Genomic DNA, 25,779 nt, shown 5'->3' with positions numbered 1-25,779 from the left:
TAGATAACTTAAGATGTTCCACAGCCTTCTTTCTTCTTTCCAGTTTCTGAGGGAAAAAGTGCATAGTTAATCATATAGACTTTTTGAAAACATATCTACGCACAAGTATCAATGATAATGAACTATGTGACCTTAGTTTTGTAAAAATTCTGATTGACACAAAATATCAAAAATTTCAAAGAATATTGAATTCATCTACAAACCTACTACACATGATGAAAGAAGACTTTTAATTAACAAATATCTTTGATATGTAGGCCGATTAGTTTAAAAATAAATCCCAAAAGATCATTTTTTCATATAGTTTTTAGCAAATTAGACTTACTGAACGCTTTTTTTTGCTTTGTTTTGACTGCTGTCTGTGAAGATCAGTCTTTCCATTCTCCCGTCTCCGTTTCTCCTGTTTGTCATTAGTAATGACATTGGTGAATGCCTCTAAAATATATAAAAGCTCAAATATTACAAACTGAACACACTCACACACACACAAAAACAAGAGGCCCAGGGGCCACAGCGCTCACATGAGCACATCAGCTAGGAAAAAACACATATCAGATCAGAACTTAAAGTTAATTTTAGTTGGGGGGGGGGGGGGGGGGGGGGGGGGGGCTTGAATTTTAACCCCAAAGGGGATCATAATTTGAATAAACTAGAATCTACATAACCTCAGGATGTTTCCATACAAATATTACTAATCCTGGCTTTTAAGTGCTTGAAAAGAAGATTTAAAAGGTTTCCCTATATATTTCTATGTAAAACTTTGGTCGGCCATTTTTGCCACACCCTTCCTTGTGGTCATGACTTGAACAAACTTGAATCTACACTACCTGAGGATACTTTCACATGAGTTTCATCTTTCTTCTTCCATTGGTTCTTGAGAAGAAGATTTTTAAAGATTTTTCCAATATATTCTTATGTAAAACTTTGATCGGCCATTTTGGCCCCACCCTACCCCCGGGGGTCATGACTTGAACAAACTTGAATATACACTTCCTGAGGATGATTCAACATGAGTTTCATCTTTCCTGTTCCAGTGGTTCTTGAGAAGAAGATTTTTAAAGATTTTTCCAATATATTCTTATGTATATCTTTGATCGGCCATTTTGGCCCCGCCCTACCCCAGGGTTTCATGACTTGAGCAAACTTAAATCTACACTACCTTAGGATGATTCATCATGACTTTCATCTTTCCTGTTCCAGTGGTTCTGAAGAAGATTTTTAAAGATTTTTCCTATAATTTCCTATGTAAAACTTTGATTGGCCATTTTGGCCCCGCCCTACCCCAGGGTTTCGTGACTTGAGCAAACTTAAATCTACACTACCTTAGGATGATTCCACATGACTTTCATATTTCCTGTTCCAGTGGTTCTTGAGAAGAAGAATTTTAAAGATTTTTCTTATATATTCCTATGTAAAATTTTGATCGGCCATTTTGCTCCCCCCCCTACCCCGGGGGTCATGACTTGAAGAAACTTGAATCTTCACTACCTGAGGATGATTCAACATGAGTTTCATCTTTCCTGGCCCAGTGGTTCTTGAGAAGGAGATTTTTTAAAAATGCCACAATAATTTTTCTCTAATTCATGATTATCTCCCCTTGAAAAAGGGCGTGGCCCTTAATTTGAACAAACTTGAATCCCCTTCACACAAGGATACTTTGTGCCAAGTTTGGTTGAAATTGGCCCTGTGGTTTTTGAGAAGAAGATGAAAATGTGAAAAGTTAACAACAACGACAATGACAACAACGACGACAGACAAATTTTGATCAGAAAAGCTCACTTGAGCCTTCGGCTCAGGTGAGCTAAAAACCAGAAGCCCATATGAGCCACATCGCTCACCTGAGTAACTTGAGTGATGCAGTTCTTTACCAGATTCCCCATTTTGCTATACCTATCATGCCGCACTACCCCCTTCCCTTTTCTGATTTTAAAACTTTAGGCAACAAGAGTTGCCAATGTACCCCTTCTTAAAACATGAATTGTTTGTCAAATTTTCAATTTGTCAATTTTGACGTTTTTTGTTAATGAAAAATATATTTTAAAATTTATCAATATAAATATAAGTAAAACTTGGTACTGTATGTGCCTCATTTCACAGGAAAATGTTCAAAAAGACATAGAACTATTTGTAAGCAGAAATCTCAAATCTAAGGGCTAAGGACAGATCACTCTAACTGCGTAAAACTTCCCTATAAGTAGAGCTCTTTAGAGTGCAGTGTTGTGAAAAGTTTACTTAAAGTCAACAAAATACTGACCAGCAAGATTCAGTAAATATGCATTTAATTTTCCTATTTTCATTGACCTCAAAGTTCTTTCCTGTTCAATTCAGGTCCAAATCATCCTTGAGTGAAACTGGGAAAGTTTGAAATTGTTAAAATGTGGTTTAAGGGCCAAGTCTCCTTACAAGGGGAATAATGTCAATGTGTGTGAAAACAAAAATAGGTTGGGGTCACATATTCTTTGTGATTCTCATCATTGAGGGGGCATATGGATTCAGCCCTAGCTTTTACATAAAACTTGTTGTAGCTCACAGCTGGTAAACCAAAATTCAGTATTTCAATTTATTTTTTTTTTTTATTAAATTTTGAATCATTTTTTTTTTCATGCAATATTATACATTCCAATTCATGATTGAATTAACTACCACTTACCAAATGATCACATCCTGATTCATCATACATTTCATATGATTTAATCTCACCGGTTTTCTTTTAAAGTCAGTTTTCTTCTCTCTGAAAAGATAAATTATGTTCAGGTACTATTGCATTCTAATTTAAACTAATTATGTAATTTAGCATCAGGCATCAGCAACTACCAGGATCATGGATGGGAGAAAAATCTTAATAAACAAAATTTCAAACATAAGAGCATCGACTTGTTTGTACCATTCTACTTCTCTAATCATGCTAATGTTGTGGGCCACAATCAATATTTATTCATTATTACCTAACCTACTGTATAATTTATTATTAGGCATTTTCAACTGTTTCACGTTTATTTAATGTTTTTGCATGATTATGAAACAGTCGAACTGTTGGCTGGCTCACAGAATGAACTGTTGCCTGGTCAAAGCATCACTGTGATATTCAAGATTTTTGATGATCACGACATCACTATTTACCTGCTTTATAATCAATTAAATTGAAATAATTTAATTTCACTTGTATCAAGCAATTTCATTGGCTGAATCATTCAAAGGAACATATAATATTTTGTATAACATAACTTGCCAACGTCACAATGAGTTACGTCAAAAACGTATTACTCTGCTTAACGTTACTTTTAAATTCTACCACAATTATTGAAAACTTCAAAGGAAGCCTCTGGACATTATTCTCCAATAAATCACGAACATCATCAAAATATTATCAGATCAGAAACACGTATCAAATCTGAACAATTCAAATGCATGTTTGGCTGTAAAATGAAATATTTGTTTAGACCTCATCTATGTGTTATCTTTAGCAGTATATACACTGTAAATTGCATCAAGTTGCTGATAAATGTCGGATTTTATAGCTAAGCGGGCCTATTCCACGGATCTCCCTACACATTAAACAACGTGATTTTAGCAGTAAAAGAAGAACATGATTTTGTTTTTGTATATTCATTGTAACTGATCAATACATATTACGAACAGATTTGTAATTTATAAAGACTATTTTTAATGCAAAAAATCTCAAATCGTCTGCATTCCATATATAGGTAAGTCAACAAAATTTCTCTCTGGTGTTAAATAGAACAGCGTAATCGAGACATGGTGACCTGATTCGTTTCTCTATAGAGGAAACAATCAGCCGTATTTTTCGCCTTTGGTAGAATAGAAATAAAGTCCTTGTTGTTGTGAATGGTGCAGAATAACCTCCTCGGTCTCGAAATGTTGTTTGAAATATAAAAGCCTCGGCTAATGCCTCGGCTTTTATCTTTCAAACAACAATTCTCGATCTCGGAGGTTATTTATTTCTTAAATAATGCTCAATTTGACACCTTTTTCCGGAAGAAATATTGTCTAATTGTCTACACTGAAATTAAACTCTAAGGAATGAATAATTACGGTTTATAAAGCGTAAACCAAGTTATGTTATATCAGATAACATAAGTTAAAATTAGCTTCATTCCTTAAATAAAACACACAAACAATCAATCAATCAATTTATTAAGGTCAGACGACACATTCCTCAAAAATATATAATTTTTCCTAAGAATTTGTCATTGAAGTCTAGGTACTTAAATAAGCTTCCTCACAAAAAATTAGGATTCCTTACCAGGCATTTGGCTAAGATAGCATAAGTTAATATTTCTTATAAAGCCCTTATAGGTAATCTTCTAAATGGCCTTTACCACAATTTTTTTGTGTACTTATATTTAAAAACAATTTGAAAACAATGTAGAAATCAGAAGAGAATGACAAATATGAATAATTTTTGATATAATACCAGAGATACAAAACATATATTTGAGGAACGTGTTGTCTGACCTTAAGAATTACTTTGAATTATTTAATATTAATTTTATCTTTATATTATGTGTTCAGCTAGCTGCAATAATGTAGCCCTCTCCCTTTTTTTTTTTTTTACAACTCCTTAGGATCTCCATAATGGCGCAGCTACGGGAGTGATTTGCTCCCGCATGGATTTCGGCTCAAATTAACAGTAAATGGCTATTTTATTAACATTTCTTACCTTGACTCCAAATAAATAGTCATCCAAGACGTAAACCAATGCAAAAATATACAGAACGATCCCTATATCGCTTATTTTTCGTGTATGTCAACATCACAACTCGAATTTATCCGCCATGTTTACTGACCTTGTTAGATTGTATTTTGGGACAGCCAATGAGAATTTAGGTTCTATAGGAGCGGATCTTTTTGGAATTCCCTTATTTTAAACATAAATATCGCTGCTTGCATAAAAAATAACACTTAAAATGGTTTTATATACCTATGTTTTTGTGATGAAATTCAGCACATATATTTATAAACAAGGATAATTGCTTTATTCAGTTGTTCTAAATTTCAAGCGAAAGTCTCATTACGTCACGTGTGAACTGTCATGGCTGCTGAAGTAAACTACCAGGAAACATGCAGAGTTATTTTACAAGTTTTTCGCATTCAACGGGGTCTACTTTTGACAGTGAATAAAAAATTTGTCTTATCAGAAGTAGGTTGAATGTAAAAATAATTTATTTTGTCTGCAGTCGCTCCTATTAAAAAAACATTACGGAGATGCGATGGAATTGTACATAGCCCTCTCCAGAAAACATCAGATTAAAAAAAATTGGAGAGGGCTACATTATTGCAGCTAGTGTTCAGCTAATTCATACACAAGTATGTGAATAAACAGTTCTTAAATACCTTTATTGATTGTCTGCGTGTTTTTATTCCAATTTAATTAATTAATACACTTTTTCAATGACTACTCAGTAAAACAGTCAAACTGTTGTTCTTCGGTAGTGGGGAAGACCTGGGGAACTGTTGCTCTCGGCCTTCAGCCTCAGGCAACATTTTTCAAGGTCTTCCCCACTACCTCAGGACAACAGTTCGACTGTTTACCTCATAGTCATAAAATAAGTGTATACTATTTCATTGTTCATATAAGTCTTTTTTACAAAATATTTATTGACTGATACTGATGCAATAGCTTACCAGCAAAATATGATATTGCTCAGCTCATTGTTTGCCTGCACCACAGTTAAGTAGAATGTGGCGTCTGTTATAATTCATATATTATGCAGATATAAGAAGCATTTTTTTTTGGTAATTTTGACCTAATGACAGCCAAGTCTGTTCAGTTAGAACATCTTCAGAATATTAACTTTGAGTGATTATATAACAATACAATTATAACTAGCACAGCGAGCTCTAACAACAAAGCCTGAGCGAAAAGAAAATTTGGACTATATTGCACGTTCATTCCATAAAATTTTTTACACAGTAATTTTGACCCACAATGCATCGCTTCGTAAGCAAACGCTAAAGCAACGTTCTGGTTAGAATAAAAACAAAAGTCAACTAAATAATAAACTTGTCTTCATTTAATAAATGTCAGGTGCAGTTTGGCAAGTCTGAACTAAATGAAAACTGGACGTCAATTATCTGTGCTCACCCTAAAAGTCACACCATCAACATATTAGCCAAAATGTGGTTTATATAAGGACCCATGTCAAGTGATATTGAGCTCAGAGAGAAAAAATGAACATGACCTCTCACATAGTTCATATTTTCTTTCACTGCGGGTCAGTATCACTTCACATAGGTCCTTATAACTTCAAGTTGGCCTACACAGGTCAATAATTGAGAAATAACTGATAATTCAATCTGGCCTGGGGGCCATAAAACTTATACGAGCTCACTTTTGATCTCAGTCTCACTTTTCCACTATATATTAATTCCTTTGGAAAAAGTGACACTGATATCAAAAATATTAAATCAAGCTACATATTGTCTAGTTTTATGGCCCCCAGGCATTTGGCTTCATTTGCATTACTTAATATTAATTCACTATGTAGGCTTTTCTTTTTTAACATCTTCATTTCAGAAGGTTTGACATTAGAAAATTTTTTTTTGAACAGTAATATAAAGTTTTTCAATATTAAACATTTATTGACTGAGTTCGAGGCAACATGATTTTTTCAACAACCCAAGATACTAAACTGTTCTGCCTGAGGCCGTTGGGCCTTAAGGCAATTACAGTTTGAATTATTTTTTTAATTTAAACAATGGTTGAAAATCCCATTGATGCCTGAGAATTTTATATACACAATAAATATTTTGTTATACCTTTCATTTTTTTTTTTTATATTTTCTGACATACATGTATAATTTGTACTATATTCCGTAATGTAACATCAGATCCCGTCCGTCACTGTTTAACACCTACGAATGAAAATGAGATTAAGCTCCGCCCATTCTGTGACGTACGTAAGCAGTCCAACATCGATTTTCTATGCGCCGCTCAGCAAAACATTAAAAATGTTAGACTTTTTTCTGTATAGTTTTAAATAGGAAAAATTTTTTTAAGGTATAACAAACAAAATTATTCTTTCATATAAGTGGACGGGCTTTTGGCGCCAATTCATCTACTTTCTAAATGTATGTTTTCTTACATATCAAAGATTCATTCTCATGCATATGGTTAAGGGTTATGCTAAGCTACAATCTAGAACTGTTCTGATCTGTCATCATGGTCATGAATAATCGGATAGTTGCGATTGAAGACACTTTTCGTAAAATATTGATGGTTTTTCATAATTTGAAACAAAAATAGCTCATCTATACCTTGTCATAATTCATTAATTCCAAAACATGCGGCCAATAAGAAAAATGTTTTTTTTTTACGTTTATAAATCGACTATATTTAGTGTTTATCGAACCCGATGTAAAAACACCCATTAATTGATTTAAATATGGCCCCAAACCTAGTTTGTTCCGCTTTAATAAATAATAAACTTGTCTTCATTTAATAAATTTATCTGTTTATTGCAGAAAAAAGTCATCAACTGATTGAAATTATAGCCCTCTTCACTTTGGTTTTAAAGCAATATTAACATAAAAAGACACACCAATGTAGTGCAGTTTGGAAGTATGAATAAATGAAAACTGGACGTCAATTATCTGTGCTCCCCTAAAGTCATACCATCAATATATTAGCCAAAATGTGGTTTATATAAGGCCTAATACATGTCAAGTGATATTGAGCTAGAGAAAGACCTCTGCACATAGTTCATATTCTTTCACTGGAAGTCCGGAACACTTAATTCACATAGGTCCTTATAACTTCAACTGTTTCCTACACAGTCTCAATAATTGAGAAATAACTGATAATTCAATCTGGCCTGGGGGCCATAAAAAAGTTTACCCACTTTTCCACTATATATTAATTCCTTTGGAAAAAGTGACACTGATATCAAAGTGAGCTCGTCTAAGTTTTATGGCCCCCAGGCCTGATGATTCATTTGCATTACTTAATATTAATTCACTATGTAGGCTTTTCTTTTTTAACATCTTCATCTCAGAAGGTCTGACATTAGAAAATTTTTTTTTTGAACAGTAATTTAAAGTTTTTCAATATTAAACATTTATTGACTGAGTTCGAGGCAACATGCGTTTTGTCGAACCCAAGAACTAAACTGTCTGCCTGAGGCCGTTGGGCCGAAGGCAGACAGTTTGGTTCGAGGGTCCGACAAAACCCATTTCGCCTGAGAACTCTGTCAATAAATATTTTGTTATACCTTTCATTTTTTTTTTTATATTTTTTGACATACATGTATAATTTGTACTATATTCCGTAATGTAACATCAGATCCCGTCCGTCACTGTTTAACACCTACAAAAAATGAGATTAAATTTTGAAAACTAAGCAGTCCAAATCTCTCCGCTGTCCAACATCTCAAGCAGTAAATCGATTTTCTATGCGCCGCTCAGCAAAACATTAAAAATGTTAGTTTTTCTGTATAGTTTTTGGAACAAATTTTTTGAGGTATAACAAACAAAGTTATTCTCTTTATATTTCTTTTTTCTAAATGTATGTTTTCTTAATATCAAAATTTTATGCATATGAAAATTATGCTAAGCTACAATCTAGAACTTTGTTCATGAACAATATTGACAATTTCATCGATATTATCATTCTACACATTATATCAAAATATTGATGAATTTTTCTGAAACAAAAATGCTCATCTATACCTTGTCATAATTCATTAGTTCCAAAACATGCGGCCAATAAGAAAAATGTTTTTTTTTTTACGTTTATAAATCAACTATATTTAGTGTTTATCGAACCCGATGTAAAAACATATTAATTATTGCCCAAATAGGAATTGTGCCGATTATTATTCAGTGCTTTGAAGTCAGCGCCTATACACGGTTTTAAGGGTAAAAAAGAAACCCAATTAATTAAATTATTTTACATGTTTATTGTAATTTGTAAAATTATCAAATAAGGAAAAATGAGTCCAAATATTGCAAACATTGAAAGGAAAATTAGTTATTACCGAACAAAATTCTTTGGGACCAAGCTAACACACTTTGAAAAAATAATTTTTTTTCAAAGTGCGTTAAGATCGACCACATTAACGCACTTTGCAATTGAGAAAAAATGTAAAGACTAATCAATATTCCTTCAATTAATATTAATTGACGTTTTAAATATTTAAGGTTTTGATAAAATAAAAGGGAAATTAAAGGGTCTTGAAAAAAGAATGACTATTGTTTAAGTTTATTAATTCGTTTCTTCTGTTTGTTTTTTTTTTAAATTCTAGTCTTTGATAAGTAGATGTAGAAGTGTATAGAGGGCACTAACAGAGGACTGCTTCAAGCAACTTAGCATTTATCATAATTAAAAGGGGCCAATTTGATTGTCTCTGTCATACCTTTTACTGTACTTATAATTTCTAGTTTTCTTCTATTTTAATTAACTTATTTATTATTGAAAGTTTTCAACGTCATACCAGTTTTAAAATTACATAATTATATGAATACTTTGAGTATAGCATAGACATCGAGACTGGGCGAAGGGCCAGGGGAGGGGATTGGTAGCTAAGCCCCCAACTTAGTTTTGAAAGATATATACATCATATAAGCATTGAACATGCAGTGTATTCTTTTTAGGATTAATATTATTGCTCCCCTCCCAAAGGCGCTAAATTTACCCCTATAATATGATACCTTACAGATACCTTATAAAGGTCTAGGGAAAACGCCAAGCGCCCAAATTAGGAATTGTGCGACCTAGGGAAATCCGGAACACTATGGCGCAAGAGCGCCTATTACGGTTTCAAGTGTCAAAAAGGACCCAATTGACACCGATTCTAGTTGCCAGGGCACTGAGTTATACTACACAGGTCTAGAGAAAGCGCCCAGCGCCAAAACTAGGAATTGTGCCATTTACGGAAGCCCGGAACACCATGGTACAGGAGCGCCTCTAGCAGTTTCCAGTGTCAAAAAAGGCCCACGCAATTGACACCGTTTCTAGGCCCCAACTAGCCAAGTTTACCCCTATAATTTGATACTATACAGGTTCAGAAAAAAAAATCAGTTAGGAAATGCTATGCTAATGCTTTTATTGCCTTATCTCAAAATATTATGTCATACGCTAGACTTATTATGTCGTCCGTACGACATAGTATCTCGTACGTACGAACAAGTACGAATTAGTATCTCATAAGTACGAGATGTATATAAATGTCGTGCGAACGACTCTGTGTGTCGAAGGTACGACTTACTATCTCGTACATACGACTTAGCATCTCGTACATGTACGTAAGACTTACAATATATATTTTTTCAAGTGGCAGTAATACGCTTCCGTACATTAATTATTGCGATTAAACTTTGGTTTTTGCTATGAATAAAACTGCAATTAACTTTTGAAAATTACAATCAATCAAATTGAATAGAAAATTTCATTTGATAATTATTTTTATTATCAAGAATTACAATATAAAACTATGATTTTTTCATTTAATTAGTTTTTTTTATTATTAAGACTTTTAAAATACTTTGATCTTCTATAGTTCAAACTTTGAAACTTCAATTTTCTGTACAGAAAACTGAGAAACTTTAATTTACAATGGTAAAACGTTGGGAAACTATAGTTATTAATAACTATATAGTAAACTATATTTTTCTTTTGTTATAGGGTTAAAATTTCAAAAAATATTGTAATGTACAAGTAACATTTTCCTATGTGCTCAACTTTGTAAAATCTGTCAAAAATTCTGTTGTCGTTTTTGACTTTTTTCTAATATAAAACATTATAATGGCTCCTTGAGGAAATATAAACTATTTTCAATATATGTTTGAAAAAATAATAAAACAAAAACTGTGCTATCAAAATTTAAGAGTGAAGTATTTTATCATTTTTTTATGCATTATCTATGTATTTTACATATTTATGTATTTTATTTAAAATGAATTTATCTGTAACATGTGAATGTACATAAATTTTGACTTATCGTTTTTCCTATGAATTAATTTTTAAAACAAATCATTTATTGACAGATTTGTCGAATTTTAGAATTTTAAATCATTAGAGACTTGTTTATGATCCACTTTTTCTTTACGTTTAAATTTGAATATATATTTAACAACGACACACCAAATCAAAATGTATTTTTGTTATAAAATTTGATTTTTGATAGGCGTATATTAAAATTTTCTCCCCTAATTTAAAAAATATTTATTTGAAACAAATATATTAAAAAGATTCAATGTTGCCAAAAACATTTTTAAATTCATGTAATATAGCTACAAATATGTAAACTTAGATTTTGGCAATGTGAATTGGGTAACATACAACAGGTAACTTTCTATACCCTCTCTAGACCCCTATATATACGTCTTAGTTTAAAATTGGTGAAATCATTAGGGGTGTTTCATGTTAGTGTTCCCCTAAGTGGCATTTTTTTTAAATTAAAAAATATTAAACAGCCCCCCCCACCTGAGGAAATACACCCCAAAAAGGATTTTGTGTTTGGGAAGTAGACATTTCTTACGTTAAAGACCCCATATTTATGTTTGGTTTTTTTGAAAAAAATCATGAAAAAAAAAAAAATAGTAGACTTTATCAAGCATCAGAGACTCATTCAACCCTTCCCCTTCTTTTTTCACTTGTCAGTTTTCCGACGCCTAGAGACTTTTTGTGTACCACCCCCATTAACAAAAAGGGGGGGGGTTAGATTTGGCGCCCTGGGGAAGAAACGGTGTAAACTTAACGTATATCATATTTCGATTTTCGTAACTGAAATTGAATGTTGGATTGTAGATGGTATTGATTTATTGTATGTTAAATTTTACTTGTAATTAAAAGGGGAAAAATTGCATTGGATTTTATATAAAAATACGTCTAGAATCTCCGTAGGAACTCCTATTTTTATAGACCAACCTCTTAAAATACCATAGATGGAACAAACAGGTTTGTTTAAAGGACAATACTTATTTACCATCTACTGTTAATTAACTTAAAACAAGGCGTTAAAAATGAAGTTATCGGATAAAAGTTTACAGAAAATAGAGAACCCAATTTCCTGATTATCGCATTAATAAGATGGAGAAGAGCAATAAATGGCCAGCCGTTAGCTGATTGGTTAAATTAGGCAGCGTATAACAGTATACTTTAACTAAAAGCTAAAATATAAATGTTTTAAATCAATGATGAAATGTCTAGACTTATAACATATATGTATCAGAAAATAGGGTTGGATTTGGCGCCCTGGCAAAAAACGGGGTAAATTGGGTCCCTTTTGAGACAAGAAATCAACAGGGGTGCCAAGCCCTGAAAGTGGCACAATTCCTAGTTTGGGCACCAGGCACCCTCTCTAGACCCAGGCTATAGTACAAATATGTAACAGAAAATAGGGTTAGATTTGGCGCCCTGGCACCAAGAAACGGTGTAAATTGGGTAGCTTTTGAGACCGGAAATCAACAGGGGCACCTTCGAGCCCTTGTGTCACGGGCTCCCCTAAGTAGCACAATTCCTAGTTTGGGCGCCAGGCGCCCTCTCTAGACCCCTATAGTACATACATGTATCAGAGAAAAGGGTTGGATTAAGCGCCCTGGCGCCCAGAAACGGAGTAAATTGGGTCCCTTTTGAGACAAGAAATCAACAGGGGTGTCTTCATGTCCTAGTGTCCTGGGCTCCCCTAAGTGGCACAATTCCTAGTTTTGGCACCAGGCACCCTCACTAGACTCCTATAGTACAAATATGTAACAGAAAATAGGGTTAGATTTGGCGCCCTGGCACCAAGAAACGGTGTGAATTGGGTAGCTTTTGAGACCGGAAATCAACAGGGGCGCCTTCGAGCCCTTGTGTCACGGGCTCCCCTAAGTAGCACAATTCCTAGTTTGGGCGCCAGGCGCCCTCTCTAGACCCCTATAGTACATATATGTATCAGAGAATAGGGTTGGATTTGGCGCCCTGGCGCCCAGAAACGGGGTAAATTGGGTCTTTTTTTGAGACAAGAAATCATTAGGGGTGTCTTCAAGCCCTAGTATCCTGGGCTCCCCTAAGTGGCACAATTCCTAGTTTTGGCACCAGGCACCCTCACTAGACTCCTATAGTACAAATATGTAACAGAAAATAGGGTTAGATTTGGCGCCCTGGCACCAAGAAACGGTGTGAATTGGGTAGCTTTTGAGACCGGAAATCAACAGGGGCGCCTTCGAGCCCTTGTGTCACGGGCTCCCCTAAGTAGCACAATTCCTAGTTTGGGCGCCAGGCGCCCTCTCTAGACCCCTATAGTACATATATGTATCAGAGAATAGGGTTGGATTTGGCGCCCTTGGCGCCAAGAAACGGGGTAACTCGGGTCCCTTTTGAGACAAGAAATCAACAGGGGTGTCTTCAAGCTCTAGTATCCTGGGCTCTCCTAAGTGGCACAATTCCTAGTTTGGGCACCAGGCACCCTCACTAGAATACATCCATGTATCAGAAAAGGGTTGGATTAGGCGCCCTGGCGCCCAAAAACGGAGTAAAATGGGTCCCTTTTGAGACAAGAAATCAATAGGGGTGTCTTCATGTCCTAGTGTCCTGGGCTCCCCTAAGTAGCACAATTCCTAGTTTGGGCGCCAGGCGCCCTCTCTAGACCACTATAGTACATATATGTATCAGAAAATAGGGTTGGATTTGGCGCCCTGGCACCCAGAAACGGTGTAAATTGGGTCCCTTTTGAGACAAGAAATCATTAGGGGTGTCTTCAAGCCCTAGTATCCTGGGCTCCCCTAAGTGGCACAATTCCTAGTTTTGGCACCAGGCACCCTCACTAGACTCAGGCTATAGTACAAATATGTAACAGAAAATAGGGTTAGATTTGGCGCCCTGGCACCAAGAAACGGTGTGAATTGGGTAGCTTTTGAGACCGGAAATCAACAGGGGCGCCTTCGAGCCCTTGTGTCACGGGCTCCCCTAAGTAGCACAATTCCTAGTTTGGGCGCCAGGCGCCCTCTCTAGACCCCTATAGTACATATATGTATCAGAGAATAGGGTTGGATTTGGCGCCCTGGCGCCCAGAAACGGGGTAAATTGGGTCCCCCTTGAGACAAGAAATCATTAGGGGTGTCTTCAAGCCCTAGTATCCTGGGCTCCCCTAAGTGGCACAATTCCTAGTTTTGGCACCAGGCACCCTCACTAGACTCCTATAGTACAAATATGTAACAGAAAATAGGGTTAGATTTGGCGCCCTGGCACCAAGAAACGGTGTGAATTGGGTAGCTTTTGAGACCGGAAATCAACAGGGGCGCCTTCGAGCCCTTGTGTCACGGGCTCCCCTAAGTAGCACAATTCCTAGTTTGGGCGCCAGGCGCCCTCTCTAGACCCCTATAGTACATATATGTATCAGAGAATAGGGTTGGATTTGGCGCCCTGGCGCCCAGAAACGGGGTAAATTGGGTCCCCCTTGAGACAAGAAATCATTAGGGGTGTCTTCAAGCCCTAGTATCCTGGGCTCCCCTAAGTGGCACAATTCCTAGTTTTGGCACCAGGCACCCTCACTAGACTCCTATAGTACAAATATGTAACAGAAAATAGGGTTAGATTTGGCGCCCTGGCACCAAGAAACGGTGTGAATTGGGTAGCTTTTGAGACCGGAAATCAACAGGGGCGCCTTCGAGCCCTAGTGTCACGGGCTCCCCTTAGTAGCACAATTCCTAGTTTGGGCGCCAGGCACCCATACTAGACTCCTATAGTACATATATGTAACAGAAAATAGGGTTAGATTTGGCGCCCTGGCACCAAGAAACGGTGTGAATTGGGTAGCTTTTGAGACCGGAAATCAACAGGGGCGCCTTCGAGCCCTTGTGTCACGGGCTCCCCTAAGTAGCACAATTCCTAGTTTGGGCGCCAGGCGCCCTCTCTAGACCCCTATAGTACATATATGTATCAGAGAATAGGGTTGGATTTGGCGCCCTGGCGCCCAGAAACGGGTAAATTGGGTCCCCCTTGAGACAAGAAATCATTAGGGGTGTCTTCAAGCCCTAGTATCCTGGGCTCCCCTAAGTGGCACAATTCCTAGTTTTGGCACCAGGCACCCTCACTAGACTCCTATAGTACAAATATGTAACAGAAAATAGGGTTAGATTTGGCGCCCTGGCACCAAGAAACGGTGTGAATTGGGTAGCTTTTGAGACCGGAAATCAACAGGGGCGCCTTCGAGCCCTTGTGTCACGGGCTCCCCTAAGTAGCACAATTCCTAGTTTGGGCGCCAGGCGCCCTCTCTAGACCCCTATAGTACATATATGTATCAGAGAATAGGGTTGGATTTGGCGCCCTGGCGCCCAGAAACGGGGTAAATTGGGTCCCCCTTGAGACAAGAAATCATTAGGGGTGTCTTCAAGCCCTAGTATCCTGGGCTCCCCTAAGTGGCACAATTCCTAGTTTTGGCACCAGGCACCCTCACTAGACTCCTATAGTACAAATATGTAACAGAAAATAGGGTTAGATTTGGCGCCCTGGCACCAAGAAACGGTGTGAATTGGGTAGCTTTTGAGACCGGAAATCAACAGGGGCGCCTTCGAGCCCTTGTGTCACGGGCTCCCCTAAGTAGCACAATTCCTAGTTTGGGCGCCAGGCGCCCTCTCTAGACCCCTATAGTACATATATGTATCAGAGAATAGGGTTGGATTTGGCGCCCTGGCGCCCAGAAACGGGGTAAATTGGGTCCCTTTTGAGACATGAAATCAACAGGGGTGTTTTCATGCCCTAGTGTCCTGGGCTCCCCTAAGTGGCACAATTTTTAGTTTGGGCACCAGGCACCACTAGACTCCTATAGTACATATATGTAACATATATGTAAATTGGGTAGCTTTTGAGAAAATAGGGTTAGATTCACTGGCGCCCTGGCACCAAGAAATATGTATCAGAAAATAGGGTTAGTGAATTGGGTAGCTTTTGAGACCGGAAATCAACAGGGGTACACACATGTATCAGAGAAAAGGGTTGGAGTAGGCGCCCTGGCGCCCAGACACGGGGTAAATTTGGTCCCTTTGAGACTAGAAATCAACAGGGGTGTCTTCATGCCCTAGTGTCCTGGGCTCCCCTAAGTGGCACAATTCCTAGTTTTGGCACCAGGCACCCTCACTAGACTCCTATAGTACAAATATGTAACAGAAAATAGGGTTAGATTTGGCGCCCTGGCACCAAGAAACGGTGTGAATTGGGTAGCTTTTGAGACCGGAAATCAACAGGGGCGTCTTCGAGCCCTTGTGTCACGGGCTCCCCTAAGTAGCACAATTCCTAGTTTTGGCATCAGGCACCCTCACTAGACTCAGACTATAGTACAAATATGTAACAGAAAATAGGGTTAGATTTGGCGCCCTGGCACCAAGAAACGGTGTGAATTGGGTAGCTTTTGAGACCGGAAATCAACAGGGGCGCCTTCGAGCCCTTGTGTCACGGGCTCCCCTAAGTAGCACAATTCCTAGTTTGGGCGCCAGGCGCCCTCTCTAGACCCCTATAGTACATATATGTATCAGAGAATAGGGTTGGATTTGGCGCCCTGGCGCCCAGAAACGGGGTAAATTGGGTCCCCCTTGAGACAAGAAATCATTAGGGGTGTCTTCAAGCCCTAGTATCCTGGGCTCCCCTAAGTGGCACAATTCCTAGTTTTGGCACCAGGCACCCTCACTAGACTCCTATAGTACATATATGTAACAGAAAATAGGGTTAGATTTGGCGCCCTGGCACCAAGAAACGGTGTGAATTGGGTAGCTTTTGAGACCGGAAATCAACAGGGGCGCCTTCGAGCCCTTGTGTCACGGGCTCCCCTAAGTAGCACAATTCCTAGTTTGGGCGCCAGGCGCCCTCTCTAGACCCTTATAGTACATATATGTATCAGAGAATAGGGTTGGATTTTGCGTCCTGGCGCCCAGAAACGGGGTAAATTGGGTCCCTTTTGAGACAAGAAATCATTAGGGGTGATCAAGCCCTAGTATCCTGGGCTCCCCTAAGTGGCACAATTTTTAGTTTGGGCACCAGGCAACCTCACTTCTCACCTATAGTACATATATGTAACAGAAAATATGGTTAGATGTGACGTCCTAACGCCAAGAAACGGTGTGCATTGGGTAGCTTTTGAGACCGGAAATCAACAGGGGCGCCTTCGAGCCCTTGTGTCACGGGCTCCCCTAAGTAGCACAATTCCTAGTTTGGGCGCCAGGCGCCCTCTCTAGACCCCTATAGTACATATATGTATCAGAGAATAGGGTTGGATTTGGCGCCCTGGCGCCCAGAAACGGGGTAAATTGGTTCCTCCTTGAGACAAGAAATCATTAGGGGTTTCTTCAAGCCCTGGTATCCTGGGCTCCCCTAAGTGGCACAATTCCTAGTTTTGGCACCAGGCACCCTCACTAGACTCCTATAGTACAAATATGTAACAGAAAATAGGGTTAGATTTGGCGCCCTGGCACCAAGAAACGGTGTGAATTGGGTAGCTTTTGAGACCGGAAATCAACAGGGGCGCCTTCGAGCCCTTGTGTCACGGGCTCCCCTAAGTAGCACAATTCCTAGTTTGGGCGCCAGGCGCCCTCTCTAGACCCCTATAGTACATATATGTATCAGAGAATAGGGTTGGATTTGGCGCCCTGGCGCCCAGAAACGGGGTAAATTGGGTCCCCCTTGAGACAAGAAATCATTAGGGGTGTCTTCAAGCCCTAGTATCCTGGGCTCCCCTAAGTGGCACAATTCCTAGTTTTGGCACCAGGCACCCTCACTAGACTCCTATAGTACATATATGTAACAGAAAATAGGGTTAGATTTGGCGCCCTGGCACCAAGAAACGGTGTGAATTGGGTAGCTTTTGAGACCGGAAATCAACAGGGGCGCCTTCGAGCCCTTGTGTCACGGGCTTTCCAAAGTAGCACAATTCCTAGTTTGGGCGCCAGGCGCCCTCTCTAGACCCCTATAGTACATATATGTATCAGAGAATAGGGTTGGATTAGGCGCCCTGGCGCCCAGAAACGGGGTAAATTGGGTCCCTTTTGAGACATGAAATCAACAGGGGTGTTTTCATGCCCTAGTGTCCTGGGCTCCCTTAAGTGGCACAATTCCTAGTTTTGGCACCAGGCACCCTCACTAGACTCCTATAGTTCATATATGTAACAGAAAATATGGTTAGATGTGACGTCCTAACGCCAAGAAACGGTGTGCATTGGGTAGCTTTTGAGACCGGAAATCAACAGGGGCGCCTTCGAGCCCTTGTGTCACGGGCTCCCCTAAGTAGCACAATTCCTAGTTTGGGCGCCAGGCGCCCTCTCTAGACCCCTATAGTACATATATGTATCAGAGAATAGGGTTGGATTTGGCGCCCTGGCGCCCAGAAACGGGTAAATTGGGTCCCTTTTGAGACATGAAATCAACAGGGGTGTTTTCATGCCCTAGTGTCCTGGGCTCCCTTAAGTGGCACAATTCCTAGTTTTGGCACCAGGCACCCTCACTAGACTCCTAGAGTTCATATATGTAACAGAAAATAGGGTTAGATGTGGCGCCCTGGCACCAAAAAACGGTGTGAATTGGGTAGCTTTTGAGACCGGAAATCAACAGGGGCGCCTTCGAGCCCTTGTGTCACGGGCTCCCCTAAGTAGCACAATTCCTAGTTTGGGCGCCAGGCGCCCTCTCTAGACCCCTATAGTACATATATGTATCAGAGAATAGGGTTGGATTTGGCGCCCTGGCGCCCAGAAACGGGGTAAATTGGGTCCCTTTTGAGACAAGAAATCAACAGGGGTGTCTTCAAGCCCTAGTGTCCTGGGCTCCCCTAAGTGGCACAATTCCTAGTTTTGGCACCAGGCACCCTCACTAGACTCCTATAGTACATATATGTAACAGAAAATAGGGTTAGATTTGGCGCCCTGGCACCAAGAAACGGTGTGAATTGGGTAGCTTTTGAGACCGGAAATCAACAGGGGCGCCTTCGAGCCCTAGTGTCACGGGCTCCCCTAAGTAGCACAATTCCTAGTTTGGGCGCCAGGCACCCTCACTAGACTCCTATAGTACATATATGTAACAGAAAATATGGTTAGATGTGACGTCCTAACGCCAAGAAACGGTGTGCATTGGGTAGCTTTTGAGACCGGAAATCAACAGGGGCGCCTTCGAGCCCTTGTGTCACGGGCTCCCCTAAGTAGCACAATTCCTAGTTTGGGCGCCAGGCGCCCTCTCTAGACCCCTATAGTACATATATGTATCAGAGAATAGGGTTGGATTTGGCGCCCTGGCGCCCAGAAACGGGGTAAATTGGGTCCCCCTTGAGACAAGAAATCATTAGGGGTGTCTTCAAGCCCTAGTATCCTGGGCTCCCCTAAGTGGCACAATTCCTAGTTTTGGCACCAGGCACCCTCACTAGACTCCTATAGTAATAATATGTAACAGAAAATAGGGTTAGATTTGGCGCCCTGGCACCAAGAAACGGTGTGAATTGGGTAGCTTTTGAGACCGGAAATCAACAGGGGCGCCTTCGAGCCCTTGTGTCACGGGCTCCCCTAAGTAGCACAATTCCTAGTTTGGGCGCCAGGCGCCCTCTCTAGACCCCTATAGTACATATATGTATCAGAGAATAGGGTTGGATTTGGCGCCCTGGCGCCCAGAAACGGGGTAAATTGGGTCCCCCTTGAGACAAGAAATCATTAGGGGTGTCTTCAAGCCCTAGTATCCTGGGCTCCCCTAAGTGGCACAATTCCTAGTTTTGGCACCAGGCACCCTCACTAGACTCCTATAGTACAAATATGTAACAGAAAATAGGGTTAGATTTGGCGCCCTGGCACCAAGAAACGGTGTGAATTGGGTAGCTTTTGAGACCGGAAATCAACAGGGGCGCCTTCGAGCCCTTGTGTCACGGGCTCCCCTAAGTAGCACAATTCCTAGTTTGGGCGCCAGGCGCCCTCTCTAGACCCCTATAGTACATATATGTATCAGAGAATAGGGTTGGATTTGGCGCCCTGGCGCCCAGAAACGGGGTAAATTGGGTCCCCCTTGAGACAAGAAATCATTAGGGGTGTCTTCAAGCCCTAGTATCCTGGGCTCCCCTAAGTGGCACAATTCCTAGTTTTGGCACCAGGCACCCTCACTAGACTCCTATAGTAATAATATGTAACAGAACAGAAAATAGGGTTAGATTTGGCGCCCTGGCACCAAGAAACGGTGTGAATTGGGTAGCTTTTGAGACCGGAAATCAACAGGGGCGCCTTCGAGCCCTTGTGTCACGGGCTCCCCTAAGTAGCACAATTCCTAGTTTGGGCGCCAGGCGCCCTCTCTAGACCCCTATAGTACATATATGTATCAGAGAATAGGGTTGGATTTGGCGCCCTGGCGCCCAGAAACGGGGTAAATTGGGTCCCCCTTGAGACAAGAAATCATTAGGGGTGTCTTCAAGCCCTAGTATCCTGGGCTCCCCTAAGTGGCACAATTCCTAGTTTTGGCACCAGGCACCCTCACTAGACTCCTATAGTACAAATATGTAACAGAAAATAGGGTTAGATTTGGCGCCCTGGCACCAAGAAACGGTGTGAATTGGGTAGCTTTTGAGACCGGAAATCAACAGGGGCGCCTTCGAGCTCTTGTGTCACGAGCTCCCCTAATGTCAATTCCTAGTTTGGGCGCAGGCGCCCTCCTAGACCCTATAGTATATACATGTATCAGAGAATAAGGTTGGATTAGGCGCCCTGGCGCCCAGAAACGGGGTAAATTGGGTCCCTTTTGAGACATGAAATCAACAGGAGTGTTTTCATGCCATAGTGTCACGGGCTCCCCTAAGTAGCACAATTCCTAGTTTGGGCGCCAGGCGCCCTCTCTAGACCCCTATATTACATACATGTATCAGAAAATAGGGTTGGATTTGGCGCCCTGGCGCCCAGAAACGGGGTAAATTGGGTCCCTTTTGAGACAAGAAATCATTAGGGGTGTCTTCAAGCCCTAGAGTCCTGGGCTCCCCTAAGTGGCACAATTCCTAGTTTTGGCACCAGCCACCCTCACTTGACTCCTATAGTACATATATGTAACAGAAAATAGGGTTAGATTTGGCGCCCTGGCACCAAGAAACGGTGTGAATTGGGTAGCTTTTGAGACCGGAAATCAACAGGGGCGCCTTCGAGCCCTTGTGTCACGGGCTCCCCTAAGTAGCACAATTCCTAGTTTGGGCGCCAGGCGCCCTCTCTAGACCCCTATAGTACATATATGTATCAGAGAATAGGGTTGGATTTGGCGCCCTGGCGCCCAGAAACGGGGTAAATTGGGTCCCCCTTGAGACAAGAAATCATTAGGGGTGTCTTCAAGCCCTAGTATCCTGGGCTCCCCTAAGTGGCACAATTCCTAGTTTTGGCACCAGGCACCCTCACTAGACTCCTATAGTACAAATATGTAACAGAAAATAGGGTTAGATTTGGCGCCCTGGCACCAAGAAACGGTGTGAATTGGGTAGCTTTTGAGACCGGAAATCAACAGGGGCGCCTTCGAGCCCTTGTGTCACGGGCTCCCCTAAGTAGCACAATTCCTAGTTTGGGCGCCAGGCGCCCTCTCTAGACCCCTATAGTACATATATGTATCAGAGAATAGGGTTGGATTTGGCGCCCTGGCGCCCAGAAACGGGGTAAATTGGGTCCCCCTTGAGACAAGAAATCATTAGGGGTGTCTTCAAGCCCTAGTATCCTGGGCTCCCCTAAGTGGCACAATTCCTAGTTTTGGCACCAGGCACCCTCACTAGACTCCTATAGTAATAATATGTAACAGAAAATAGGGTTAGATTTGGCGCCCTGGCACCAAGAAACGGTGTGAATTGGGTAGCTTTTGAGACCGGAAATCAACAGGGGCGCCTTCGAGCCCTTGTGTCACGGGCTCCCCTAAGTAGCACAATTCCTAGTTTGGGCGCCAGGCGCCCTCTCTAGACCCCTATAGTATATATATGTATCAGAGAATAGGGTTGGATTTGGCGCCCTGGCGCCCAGAAACGGGGTAAATTGGGTCCCCCTTGAGACAAGAAATCATTAAGGGTGTCTTTAAGCCCGAGTATCCTGGGCTCCCCTAAGTGGCACAATTCCTAGTTTTGGCACCAGGCACCCTCACTAGACTCCTATAGTACAAATATGTAACAGAAAATAGGGTTAGATTTGGCGCCCTGGCACCAAGAAACGGTGTGAATTGGGTAGCTTTTGAGACCGGAAATCAACAGGGGCGCCTTCGAGCCCTTGTGTCACGGGCTCCCCTAAGTAGCACAATTCCTAGTTTGGGCGCCAGGCGCCCTCTCTAGACCCCTATAGTACATATATGTATCAGAGAATAGGGTTGGATTTGGCGCCCTGGCGCCCAGAAACGGGGTAAATTGGGTCCCCCTTGAGACAAGAAATCATTAGGGGTGTCTTCAAGCCCTAGTGTCCTGGGCTCCCCTAAGTGGCACAATTCCTAGTTTGGGCACCAGGCACCCTCACTAGACTCCTATAGTACATATATGTAACAGAAAATAGGGTTAGATTTGGCGCCCTGGCACCAAGAAACGGTGTGAATTGGGTAGCTTTTGAGACCGGAAATCAACAGGGGCGCCTTCGAGCCCTTGTGTCACGGGCTCCCCTAAGTAGCACAATTCCTAGTTTGGGCGCCAGGCGCCCTCTCTAGACCCCTATAGTACATACATGTATCAGAGAATAGGGTTGGATTAGGCGCCCTGGCGCCCAGAAACGGGGTAAATTGGGTCCCTTTTGAGACATGAAATCAACAGGGGTGTTTTCATGCCCTAGTGTCCTGGGCTCCCCTAAGTAGCACAATTCCTAGTTTGGGCGCCAGGCGCCCTCTCTAGACCCCTATATTACATATACAGCTATCAGAAAATAGGGTTGGATTTGGCGCCCTGAAGCCCCGAAATGGGGTAAATTGGGTCCCTTTTGAGACAAGAAATGATTAGGGGTGTCTTCAAGCCATAGTATCCTGGGCTCCCCTAAGTAACACAATTCCTAGTTTTGGCACCAGGCACCCTTTCTAGACTCCTATAGTACATATATGTAACAGAAAATAGGGTTAGATTTGGCGCCCTGGCACCAAGAAACGGTGTGAATTGGGTAGCTTTTGAGACCGGAAATCAACAGGGGCGCCTTCGAGCCCTTGTGTCACGGGCTCCCCTAAGTAGCACAATTCCTAGTTTGGGCGCCAGGCGCCCTCTCTAGACCCCTATAGTACATATATGTATCAGAGAATAGGGTTGGATTTGGCGCCCTGGCGCCCAGAAACGGGGTAAATTGGGTCCCCCTTGAGACAAGAAATCATTAGGGGTGTCTTCAAGCCCTAGTATCCTGGGCTCCCCTAAGTGGCACAATTCCTAGTTTTGGCACCAGGCACCCTCACTAGACTCCTATAGTACAAATATGTAACAGAAAATAGGGTTAGATTTGGCGCCCTGGCACCAAGAAACGGTGTGAATTGGGTAGCTTTTGAGACCGGAAATCAACAGGGGCGCCTTCGAGCCCTTGTGTCACGGGCTCCCCTAAGTAGCACAATTCCTAGTTTGGGCGCCAGGCGCCCTCTCTAGACCCCTATAGTACATATATGTATCAGAGAATAGGGTTGGATTTGGCGCCCTGGCGCCCAGAAACGGGGTAAATTGGGTCCCCCTTGAGACAAGAAATCATTAGGGGTGTCTTCAAGCCCTAGTATCCTGGGCTCCCCTAAGTGGCACAATTCCTAGTTTTGGCACCAGGCACCCTCACTAGACTCCTATAGTACAAATATGTAACAGAAAATAGGGTTAGATTTGGCGCCCTGGCACCAAGAAACGGTGTGAATTGGGTAGCTTTTTTGACCGGAAATCAACAGGGGCGCCTTCGAGCCCTAGTGTCACGGTCTCCCTTAAGTAGCACAATTCCTAGTTTTGGCGCCAGGCGCCCTCTCTAGACCCCTATAATACATAAATGTATCAGAGAATATGGTTTGATTTGGCGCCCTGGCGCCCAGAAACAGTGTAAATTGGGTAGCTTTTGAGACGGAAATCAACAGGTGCGCCTTCGAGCCCTAGTTCCTGGGCTCCCCTAAGTAGCACAATTCCTAGTTTTGGTGCCAGGCGCCCTCTCTAGACCCCTATTGTACATACACAGGTATCAGAAAATAGGGTTGGATTAAGCGCCCTGGCGCCCAGAAACGGAGTAAATTGGGTCCCTTTTGAGACAAGAAATCAACAGGGGTGTCTTCATGTCCTAGTGTCCTGGGCTCCCCCAAGTGGCACAATTTTTAGTTTGGGCACCAGGCAACCTCACTTCTCACCTATAGTACATATATGTAACAGAAAATATGGTTAGATTTGGCGCCCTGGCCCCGGTGTGAATTGGGTAGCTTTTGAGACAAGTGGGACAATTTCTAGTTTTAGCACCAGGCACCCTCACTAGACTCCTATAGTACATATATGTAACAGAAAATAGGGTTAGATTTGGCGCCCTGGCACCAAGAAACGGTGTGAATTGGGTAGCTTTTGAGACCGGAAATCAACAGGGGCGCCTTCGAGCCCTTGTGTCACGGGCTCCCCTAAGTAGCACAATTCCTAGTTTGGGCGCCAGGCGCCCTCTCTAGACCCCTATAGTACATATATGTATCAGAGAATAGGGTTGGATTTGGCGCCCTGGCGCCCAGAAACGGGGTAAATTGGGTCCCCCTTGAGACAAGAAATCATTAGGGGTGTCTTCAAGCCCTAGTATCCTGGGCTCCCCTAAGTGGCACAATTCCTAGTTTTGGCACCAGGCACCCTCACTAGACTCCTATAGTACAAATATGTAACAGAAAATAGGGTTAGATTTGGCGCCCTGGCACCAAGAAACGGTGTGAATTGGGTAGCTTTTGAGACCGGAAATCAACAGGGGCGCCTTCGAGCCCTTGTGTCACGGGCTCCCCTAAGTAGCACAATTCCTAGTTTGGGCGCCAGGCGCCCTCTCTAGACCCCTATAGTACATATATGTATCAGAGAATAGGGTTGGATTTGGCGCCCTGGCGCCCAGAAACGGGGTAAATTGGGTCCCCCTTTTGAGACAAGAAATCAACAGGGGTTTTTTCATGCCCTATTGTCTTGGGCTCCCCTAAGTGGCACAATTCCTAGTTTTGGCACCAGGCACCCTCACTAGACTCCTATAGTAATAATATGTAACAGAAAATAGGGTTAGATTTGGCGCCCTGGCACCAAGAAACGGTGTGAATTGGGTAGCTTTTGAGACCGGAAATCAACAGGGGCGCCTTCGAGCCCTTGTGTCACGGGCTCCCCTAAGTAGCACAATTCCTAGTTTGGGCGCCAGGCGCCCTCTCTAGACCCCTATAGTACATATATGTATCAGAGAATAGGGTTGGATTTGGCGCCCTGGCGCCCAGAAACGGGGTAAATTGGGTCCCTTTTGAGACAAGAAATCAACAGGGGTGTCTTCATGTCCTAGTGTCCTGGGCTCCCCTAAGTGGCACAATTCCTAGTTTTGGCACCAGGCACCCTCACTAGACTCCTATAGTACAAATATGTAACAGAAAATAGGGTTAGATTTGGCGCCCTGGCACCAAGAAACGGTGTGAATTGGGTAGCTTTGAGACCGGATATCAACAGGGGCGCCTTCGAGCCCTAGTGTCACGGGCTCCCCTAAGTAGCACAATTCCTAGTTTGGGCGCCAGGCACCCTCTCTAGACCCCTATAGTACATATATGTATCAGAAAATAGGGTTGGATTTGGCGCCCTGGCGCCAAGAAACGGTGTGCATTGGGTAGCTTTTGAGACCGGAAATCAACAGGGGCGCCTTCGAGCCCTTGTGTCACGGGCTCCCCTAAGTAGCACAATTCCTAGTTTG

General features: G+C 41.9%; 1 long non-coding RNA gene across 1 annotated transcript; it reads right to left on the bottom strand.

Annotated features, from left to right (window-relative positions):
• LOC134280747 (uncharacterized) lies at positions 1–8,758 on the bottom strand. Its single transcript, XR_009994950.1, has 4 exons — positions 8,689–8,758; positions 2,651–2,731; positions 326–435; positions 1–46 (listed from the first exon to the last, which is right to left on the bottom strand). It is a non-coding gene; the product is annotated as an uncharacterized LOC134280747 (long non-coding RNA).
• Positions 8,759–25,779: the final 17,021 nt, after the last annotated feature.

Source organism: Saccostrea cucullata, unplaced genomic scaffold, assembly GCF_032062105.1.
Source record: "Saccostrea cucullata isolate Sc308-1 unplaced genomic scaffold, CSIRO_AGI_Scuc_v1 ctg5265, whole genome shotgun sequence".
Lineage (NCBI taxonomy): Eukaryota > Metazoa > Mollusca > Bivalvia > Ostreida > Ostreidae > Saccostrea > Saccostrea cuccullata.
Note: the sequence above shows the minus strand (reverse complement) of the source record. Positions and strands in the feature narration are given on the sequence as shown.